We start from the raw sequence: 9669 nt of genomic DNA, 5'->3' as shown, positions 1-9669 counted from the left end.
CTCCCCAGTGCTGGGATTAAAGGCGTACGCTACCATGTCCGGCTGGCCGATAGGTTCTTTATTTGTGAGCCACCATGAGGTTGCTGGGATTTGAACTCATGACCTCCAGAAGAGCAGTCAGTGCTCTTAACCACTGATCCATCTCACCAGCCCCCAGGTAACTGTGTATTGGTCATAAAAATCCTCCTGTTGCTGTAGACGCCCATTTGCTTGCTTATGTACATTGTCTTGTTTATTTGCTTCGTTTTGACAGGTTTTCATGTGATATTTTCATGTGATCTGTCTTTTGAGTAACTGGCCAATAATCATGTCTCATATATATATATATATATATATATATATATATATTTTTTTTTTTTTTTTTTAACCTCAGAAGTCTCCATTTCCTTGTGTGGTTGTTTTCTTTGGATCTTTATGCCTTTTTCAGGTCTATACATTTTAAGTAGATGTACTACAATTATCGTATACCATTAATGTCCTTGTCTGCTAAGTTTAACTTCTCAGTCTCTTTCCATTGTTTATTTTCTATTTATGGATTCTGTTTTCTTGTCTCTTTGTGTGTCTGATAATTTTTGACTGGCTGCCAGCCTACATCAGTTTTACTTTGTTTGGATTCTGGGAAATTTGATGGTCTTTGTGGTATTTTGGTGTGCCTTTTCTCGGAAATGCAGTCCTGTTACTGGACAGCAGTAGCAGCCTCAGGGCAGTAGTTTTCAAATAGCTTATATAGGCCAAGAAGGACAGGCACTGTAGAACAGCAGTTCTCAACCTGTGGGTCTCAAAGACCTTTCTGCAGTGGGTTACACATCTGATAATCTGCAGAGCAGAGATTTGTATCATGATTCATAACAGTAGCAAAATTACAGTTATGAAGCAGCAATGAAAACAGTTTTAAGGTTGGGGGTCACTGCAACACGAGGAACTGTATGAAAGGGTCTTAGCATTAGGGAGGTTGAGAGCCGCTGTGGTCGAGTTAAGCTTTGCAAGGCAATATTCTGCCTTTCCTGTAGAGTTTGCTCCAGTTGTAGGCAAAACTCGGCTTCTTGATCTCTAGTAAGCAAACACTATGCTCAGCTTTGAGTGAACACAGGGCCCAATTCTAATCTTCTTGTGAGGTATAGGGTGAGTGGTGGAAGTCCTGGGGGTTAGGGTTTTTTTCTGTATTCTTGATGAGCAAGCTCTTCAGTGCTCATCCTTTTTAAGGGCTTTTCTTCGGACCTTAAGAGCTGTGCAGCTCATTGTTCTGCAGTGTCCTGTCTAGGAAACTTCTTTCCTCTCTCAACAGAGGTGGTTCACTGGACTCAGTTTGGATCTTCTCTGCAGCCTAATGAGTCTCTTAAGAAGGCAGTGGTGGGGGGAGGGAGACAGAAAGTTCACCTTAACTTAGTCTTGCCTCTGAAGTGCAGTCCTGAGTCCCCTAACTAGGAGAGAGTTAGGATGTGTATCATTGGGTGCCGTTGCTATTGTGTTGGTAGCACTCAGTGTGTTTATACAAACTGAGATTGTGGGACATCACCGGTGGAAGGACTTCAGCCTCAGAGCACTTTGGTGCAGAAGGGCATTGTTGGCCAAAGCATCCTCATCGCTGTCCTTCATTTCTGGTCCTCCATTTCCTGCTTCGCTGTTTTAAAAGCAACAGCTTTGTGCATTTCCTATATGATTTTAGGTATGAGGGTACATTTAATCTTTGGCTGATACATTTGCACCAGCAGTGGAAATGGATCCATCCTGCAGATGGATGCAGAGCTAAGTAAATAAAAATGCTGTCATGCGGTTCCACCTCGTCTGAGGTCCTTAAAACTAGGTCCGAACATCCTCCTAGGATTTTTATTCAGATCTGTATCTCTCACCTTCCTTGTAGATCTTTTGCTAGTTAGCTTAATAACTTGAAAGATGTGCCTTCTGTAGCTGCCATCCAGAGCACGAAGCAAGCATGCTTCATCTGTGCTCCTTCGGGGTCCTCCCTCCCCCTGCAGTGCACTCTGTGGCTCTTCTTGCTTCTATTGACTCAGATGTGGTGGCAAGCATCTTAGAACTCTACTATCCATGTACTGGTACAGATAGTATGCACGTCTGTTTTTCCAACATTTTTGAAAAAAAAAATCCATCCTTATTATATATAGTTAGGTTATTTCTTGTTTCGGACAGGTTTTTTGTTGTTGTTGTTGTTGTTGTTTTTTGTTTTTGTTTTTCTCTTTTGTTGTTGTTGGTTTGGTTTGGTTTGGTTTTTCGAGACAAGGTTCCTCTGTGTGGCACTGGCTGTCCTGGAATTCTTTTTGTAGACCAGGCTGGCTTTCAACTCACAGAAATCCACCTGCCCCTGCCTCTGGAGTGCCAGGATCAAGGGTGTGTGCCACCACCACACTGCCCAGCATTGGGACAGTTTTTTAATTGTTAGAAAAATTAGTCTAAGGCCGGGCAGTGGTGGCGCACGCCTTCAATCCCAGCACTTGGGAGGCAGAGGCAGGTGGATTTCTGAGTTCAAGGCCAGCCTGGTCTACAGAGTGAGTTCCAGGACAGCCGGGGCTGCACAGAGAAACCCTGTCTGGAAAAACCATTGGCCATACTGAGTGGGGGCTGGGATCTGTTCAGAAAGTAAAGCACTGCCTGCAGCCCAGCCGCAGATCCTTTTTAAATTACCTTGTCGTACTTTGGAAAGCTTCTAAGAAATTATCAAGCTTTTTTTTTTTTTTTTTTTTCCTCCAAAGTACTTGTTACTGAGAACAGGAGATAAACGAGGCTTTTTACTTTCTCAGTAAATTTAAGATCTTAGTGATCTTGGTGAGAGTGCAGAAGCCCCCCCCCCCCACCTCTGTGTGTGTGTTGATGTTGACTAATATCCACATGGTTATTAGGTCATGCGTGTACTGTCAGCAGCAAACAAGCTGTTTTTAAAACAGTGAATGATCTTTTAAGGGCCTCACAGAGGCTCTGAGCACAGACTCTACAAACAGAGACTTGGTAGATGAGAGTTCATGTCCTTATACTAACGCTTGTCATCAAGGTTAAGGAGGAAGTGTGTGTGCGTGCGTGTGTGTGTGTGTGTGTGTGTGTGTGTGTGTGTCCATCCCTGGCTCGTGTCAGGGCCTTCCTTTCTGCAGAACAACACACCTAGCCCACTGGCCTGAGAAGTCAGAACCTTAGTGGATAGTTAGGGACATCTTTGAGGGGGAAACTACGCAGTGAGTTTTAACTTGTTTGCTCTTGGATAGTCCTTTATTCTAGAAGAGCCTTGAGAATCTGGAAGGCTGTATGGTTACTTTGCTGCTGTAGTGGATGATGTAAGCCTGCTAGCTGCAAGCAGTGTATTATCACCTGGGTGGCTGCCTAATGTCTCAGTCCTCATGCCCTCCTAGGACATGCGCCTACTGAGAGAGGGCGAGTTGCCCTCTGGATTCCAGAATGCCATTCTCTGGCTCAGGGAACTGGAGTTGGCTTGGTAAAGCTCCTCTTTCGGCTGTGTTCAGAGCTCACTAGATTTATTATCTCCCGAGAAAGAACTTAAACAACAAAAAAAGAAAAAGATGCAAGAGCTAAAGCTCTGACAGTTTCTTCCTTTACTCTTCCAGCCGGGAGAACTTACCACGTGTCCGCACAACTTTAAGAAAAAGGACTTTAAAAAGCCCAGAGTCTGTGGAGTGTGCAGACAGACCATTGGCGGTCAAGGGATTGCTTGCCGAGGTAAGTAAGTCCGTGCCCTTGAACCTCTCACCCGTTAGACCCAAGCTAAACAAACAGTGAAGTGAAGACAGTCGTTCCTCTGGGAGTTTCCAGAAGTTAAGTCATGGAATTTCCCCATTGCGCCTCTGTTCACCCCCCACCCCCCAGCACCTGGCAGGGCCTCCCATGTTTATGAAGATGCAGGCTCCTAAGGAAAGTTTTCTAGAAAGAGCAGAGCTATTAGTGGGTTGTTGTGGGCACTTTGTGCTTCAGGGCAGGTCGTTTACAGCCTACATTTCACTTTTTTGGTCTGCATGTCTGTCTGTGGGAGGGTGTCAGATCTTCTAGAACTGGACTTATAGACAGTTGTGAGCTCCCATATGGAAGCTGGGAATTGAACCCAGGTCCTTTGTAAAAGCAGCAGCCTGTGCACTTAACTGAAGAGCCATCTCTCCAGCCCCTGAGTTAGGGCCTTCTGTGTGCTGGCATCTCTCAGCCTGGTTGTGGAAAGTGTTGATCTTGTTTCTAAACCAAGCCACCAGCTTGGCATTTTTCCTTTTTCCCTTTTTTAAAAGATTAAATGTGTTTGTTTCCTTTGCATCCCAATATCAACCCTCTGTCTCCTCCCAGTACCCCTCTCAGGTAGATCCTTCCCCCCACTCCTACCTCCCCCTCTTCTTTGAAAAGGGGAACCCCTTCTAGGCATCACCCACTGCAAATCAAGTCACTGCAGGACTGGGTGCATCTTTTCCCACTGAGGCTAGACAAGGGAGCTCAGTTAGGGGAACGGGATCCATAGGCAGGCAGGCAACAGATTAAGGGGCAAACCTGCTCTAGTTTGTGGACCTGCATGAAGTCCAAGATGCACATCTGCTGCATATGTGCAGGTGGTAGGTCCGGCCCATGCATGCTCTTTGGTTGGTGGTTTAGTTTCTGGGAGAGCCCAAGGGTCCAGGTTAGTTGTCACTGTTGATCTTCCTATGGAATCCCTGTCCTCTTCAGGCCCTCAGTTCTTTCCCCCAACTCTTCTATAAGATTCCCTAAGCTCCATCTAGTGTTTAGCTGTGCATCTCTGCATCTCTTTACATTGGCTTCTAGAGGGCAGTTATGCTAGGCTGCTGTCTGCAAACATAATGGAGTATCATTAATAGTGTCAGGGATTAGTTCGCGACCATGGGCTAGGTCTCAATTTGGGGCAGTCAGTGGTTGGCCATTCCCTTCCTCTCTGCACATCTTGTAGGCAGAACACGTTTTGGGTTCAAGGTTTTGTGGGTAGGTCGCTGTCCTTATTTTACCTCTCCATTGAGAGTCATGTCTGGCTACAGGAAGTGGCCACATCAGGATCCATATCCCCTACTGCTAGGAGTCTCAGCTAGAGTTGCCTCCATAGACACACTGAGACCGCTCCCCATCCCAGGTCTCTGGCACATTGTAGAGATTGCCCCCCCTCTCCTAATTTTGTTCTCTTTCTCCTGCTTTCCTTGAATCTGATGCCCTCCTGCCCCCTCCCCTTCCCACTTGCCTTTTTCTCTTGATGATTAAACCTTAGAGTCAGTGCAAGTTTGAATTGTTTTGTGACTCTATGTGGCTGCATCTCCATAATGAATGTGTGGCTGGGTGAGGCTATGGGGTCCACCACACAGCCCAGGAAGCCCTGAAGGATCGGGGGACCATTCTTTGGTGTCCAGTCAATTGTGGGGGGTTAGGGTTCCCTCCATAGAGTTAGTGTTAGTTCTGCCCCCGCTCTCCTTTCAGGAGGCTAGCTTTGGACTCTCCTGCTCCTAGGTTGGCTCCTGAGTGCTGGGATCGTAGTGTTCACTGCCATACCCAGTAGTTCCTTTGTGGAAGATTTTCAGGATCTTCCCTGGTGGGCCTCTGTAGTGCTGGGATCTCTTTGGCTCATTTTCTCCCTTCTTCCGATCAGTTTTGGAGATGTAACATAGTGAGTCAGGAGTGGACCAAGAGTGTGGTCCTCTTAGAGTTCAAGGGCATCTGTCTGGGCTGTAGTATTCCAGTTTGATGCCCTCTGCTACACAGTGCTGAAGAATATGTCGACTGCTTCCCCGTGGTTTCCATCTCAGGTCCCCTTGCTTGGGTCCCCTTGTGTCTTAGTCAGGGTTTCTATTCCTGCACAAACATCATGACCAAGAAGCAGTTGGGGAGGAAAGGGTTTATTCAGCTTTTACTTTCCATATTGTTGTTGATCACCAAAGAATGCAGGACTGGAATTCAAGCAGGTCAGGAAGCAGGAGCTGATGCAGAGGCCATAGAGGGATGTTACTTACTGGCTTGCTCAGCCTGCTCTCTTATAGAACCAAGACTACCAGCCCAGAGAAGGTACCACCTACAAGGGGACCTCCCCCCTTGATCACTAATTGAGAAAATGCCTTACAACCAGATCTCATGGAGGCATTTCCCCAACTGAAGCTCCTTTCTCTGTGATAACTCCAGCCTGTGTCAAGTTGACACAAAACTAGCCAGTACACCTTGCTTCCTGAGCCCCACGTGTTTCCTACTCTAGGCTTTTGGGAGTCCTGGTCTCTACCTGATTCCAAGTGTCTCCTCTCACTGCAGTCTTGCTGAACTTCAACATTCTCAGCCTAACCCCACTTCCCTCACCCTTATAGGTGTGGAATGCTAGGGCCGCTTCCGCCTTCTGCTCTGAGGCAGTCTCCTACAGGCCAGTGTGTCTCCGAACCCTGACATGCCCTAGAGTACAAGGGTCTGGGAAGATGTTGTTGATGCTGAGGTCAGGTAGGCAGTGGTGGGCAGGGCCTCACTGATTGAGTGAGGAGCCTCTTCGTCATACCTGTGGGAATGACATAGCCACAGGAACAGGGTCTCTCCATCTCATTACTGTAGGCCTAAAAGGAAAAAGAAAGGAGCTGAGAGCAGGTCATTGGTGCTCATAGGATGAGCAGAGCTCTTTAGTTGGCTAAAGAGGTGACCTTGTGGGAAGGGGACCCCTAGTACCATTTGTGTCAAACCAGAAGAAGGCATCAGATCTCATTATGGATGGTTGTAAGCCACCATGTGGTTTCTGGGATTTGAACTCAGGACCTTCAGAAGAGCAGTCAGTGCTCTTAACTGCTGAGCCATCTCGCTAGCCCTGTCATTCACTTGTTAAGAAAGATTTGGTAAGGCCTGTCACCTCCAGTTAAACGTCTCAGTTTCTCAGGTCCCAGAGAGGCCTTCAGGCCTTCATAAGAGTGAAGACCAGCATGATGGCTTTTTGGTCCAAAGGACATTAACATTATCCACCTTTCCTTTATGTTCTGATTTTCTGTTAGGCTGTGAGATGTCACTAGTAGAGCCCCCCACCCCATCTCCCATCCCCCAACTCTCAGAGTCCTGTGCTTCCACATAGATAGATGCCTTACCTCTACTATCTACCATGGATGACAGACCAGAAAGCACTGTGCAGTGTGTGAGGCGGGGCCCTCCTCACACACTGCTTTGTTCTAGGACCAGAACTATGAGAAATAGATTTGCTATTGTATGAAGCCCAGCTATTCAGGCTGTGGCTTGGTTGTTTTTTGGTTTTGTTTTTAAATAGCAGCCCAAATAGACTGAGACATCATATTTATGCACACAAGTATAGTAATTCCGTTATTATGCAATTGCTGCTTTTCTTTAATGCCCTGAAATTATGTTCCAGGAATCTTAGGTCTGATCTTTCTCATGACCTCTTTTTAATTTTTATTTATTTATTTATTTGAGTTTTTTTTGAGACAGGGTTTCTCTGTATAGCCCTGGCTGTCCTGGAACTCACTTTTTTTAGACCAGGCTGGCCTCGAACTCAGAAATCCACCTGCCTCTGCCTCCCAAGTGCTGGCATTAAAGGCATGTGCCACCACACCCGGTTCTTTTTTACTTTTTAATTATTATTAAATTCAGTTTCTGTGGGTACTACTTAGCATGAAGATGTTTCATCCTGTCTTTAAATGCTGCCCTCTTTTTGAGGACAATGTAGTGTGTCAGGAAGTAATGCCCTGGTGCTCTGGGTTGCATGTGTGAGCCTAGAATCCTTCAGCAGTGCTTTCAGATATGAAGCACCCTGCAAATTCCACAGGCAGTGGTGCCAGCTGGGTAGGCCTAGGAAGGACACTGACTGCTGTGGGCAGTGTTGTGGCTCAGAAGCTGGCAGACCGGAAATGCATTAGGAAGATACCATTGTGTGGGCATGGGAGGCATCACACTATCAGAGGCAGTGGACTTTCAAACAGTGCCAGGGCCGGATGAAAGCAGCACAACATGTGTCTAAGAGGTCCGGTTTCCCTGGTGACAAAGCGGGGAATCTGGCATCTCTGTGCTGCTAGGTCTGTATCTCTTGATACCTGGGACCTGGACCAGTTGCTCTCAGATGTTGTGAGAAGAGCAGCCTCTGTCCCTCTATCCAAGCTCTGGTTCCCTGCCCTGTCCAGGACTTGTTGTAACCTTTCTAGGGCCCCATGCCTAGCTTAGGCTGCAGACCAGGCACCCTCTTCCTAAGTAAGTTTTTCCGCATTGGCCTTTGGCTTCCAGGCTGGGTTGCCTTTCATAACTGCTTCCCTACCTTTTGATACCTTCCCTCTCTACAGTGGTTCTTACTCTTACTAATGCTGTGACCCTTTAATACAGTTCCTCATGTGTGGTGACACTCTCCCCCCCACCCCCCATTAAATGATGTCATTGCTAATTCAGAACTGCAATATTGCTACTGAATTGTAATGTAAATATCTGATATATAGGATATCTGATAAATGGCCCCTGGGGGTCTTAATCCAGAGGTCGAGAAGCGCTGCTCTCTAGCCTGCTCTTGGTGAGCCTGGGAAGCCATAAAGCCTCCATGAGAAGGATTGTACTTGTTCCTGCATGGCCTTGAAGCTGGGCCTCTGGTGGGAAGGAATCCACCCCTCACTCAGATGTATGACCTATCCTTTCACAGTGCTCACTCAGGGCTGTTTTCTGGACTTGCTTCCTGGTTAGCTTCCCCCATCCTTTGGGTTTTTCTGCTCAAGCCTCAGGTTCTCAGAAGTTACCTTGCCGCCCTGGTTCTTGCCAATGTCTGGGTGGTCAGTTAGTGAGTAGCTTTGGAATTTTGTCTGCTTTCTGCCCTAGCAGGAGGCCCAGGAGGCCGAGGCTGGCTGGCTTTGCTTTGTGGACCAGGTGTCTTGGTGCTGAGTGTGTCCCTGGCACAGAGCAGGCATGCTGCTCTTGTGTGCAGCTCTCATGTGTAGCATATTGGGCGAGCAAGTTGATGCTTGTATGCTATTATTCTTGTGCTGATGGATACACGTTGACTATGGTGTGTTCTCCAGTAATCTCCATTGTGAGAATTAAGAGGGTGGAGAAGGTCTGACCCTAGTATGGAGAAGTGGGGTCTCTGGAAGGTCATTAGGATTCATAGTCAAGAACTGGTGTTTTTGTAAGAGGAATTCATGTGCGCACATGCATCCCCTCTTCATGCATGCACACATGTATGCTCCCTGTGTCTCATCGTGTGTTGTCCTGCTCTATCTTGGGATATTGCCATTAAGATAACAATCACCAGATGTGGCCTTTGTACCTTGGAGAAGAACTGAGCCAAAATAGATTTCATTTGAACCGTGGTTTCATTATTAGCCACATAAAATAGGCTAAGTTAATCACAAAGGCCCTAAAGGGCTCCATGTCTGGTGGGCAGGCATCCAGTGCAGCAATGCGGTAGTAGGGTACCTGTGGCATGAAGAAAAGGATGGCTACTCTGGGGGGTTGACAGGCTCTGTGAGCCGAGTTTGTGAAGATGACATGCTGGCTGTTCTTCAGCCTGTCTGCTGCCCAGGCTGAGAGCTTCTGCAATGTACTCAAGTCTTACAGATGCTCCAAGTCACTTAGCAGGCACACTGGGACAGCAGGCTGATTGAAAATCTAGATGAGGGCTGGTGAGATGGCTCAGTGGGTTAGAGCACCCGACTGCTCTTCCGAAGGTCCAGAGTTCAAATCCCAGCAACCACATGGTGGCTCACAACCATCCGTAACGAGATCTGG

General features: G+C 47.1%; 1 protein-coding gene across 1 annotated transcript in view; it reads left to right on the top strand.

Moving 5' to 3' along the window:
- The window catches only part of Tns3 (tensin 3), a 233443-nt gene that overhangs the window by 45610 nt on the left and 178164 nt on the right, over window positions 1-9669 (top strand). The window contains exon 2 of the mRNA XM_021176014.2: window positions 3570-3681. The gene's annotated coding sequence lies outside the window, so the exon portion shown is untranslated. The remainder of the gene's footprint in view (window positions 1-3569; window positions 3682-9669) is intronic.

The sequence above is a fragment of the Mus caroli genome, chromosome 11 (genome assembly GCF_900094665.2).
Source record: "Mus caroli chromosome 11, CAROLI_EIJ_v1.1, whole genome shotgun sequence".
In the NCBI taxonomy this organism is placed as follows: Eukaryota; Metazoa; Chordata; class Mammalia; order Rodentia; family Muridae; genus Mus; species Mus caroli.
The sequence above is the reverse complement of the archived record's forward strand: the minus strand, read 5'-3'. Positions and strand labels throughout refer to the sequence as shown.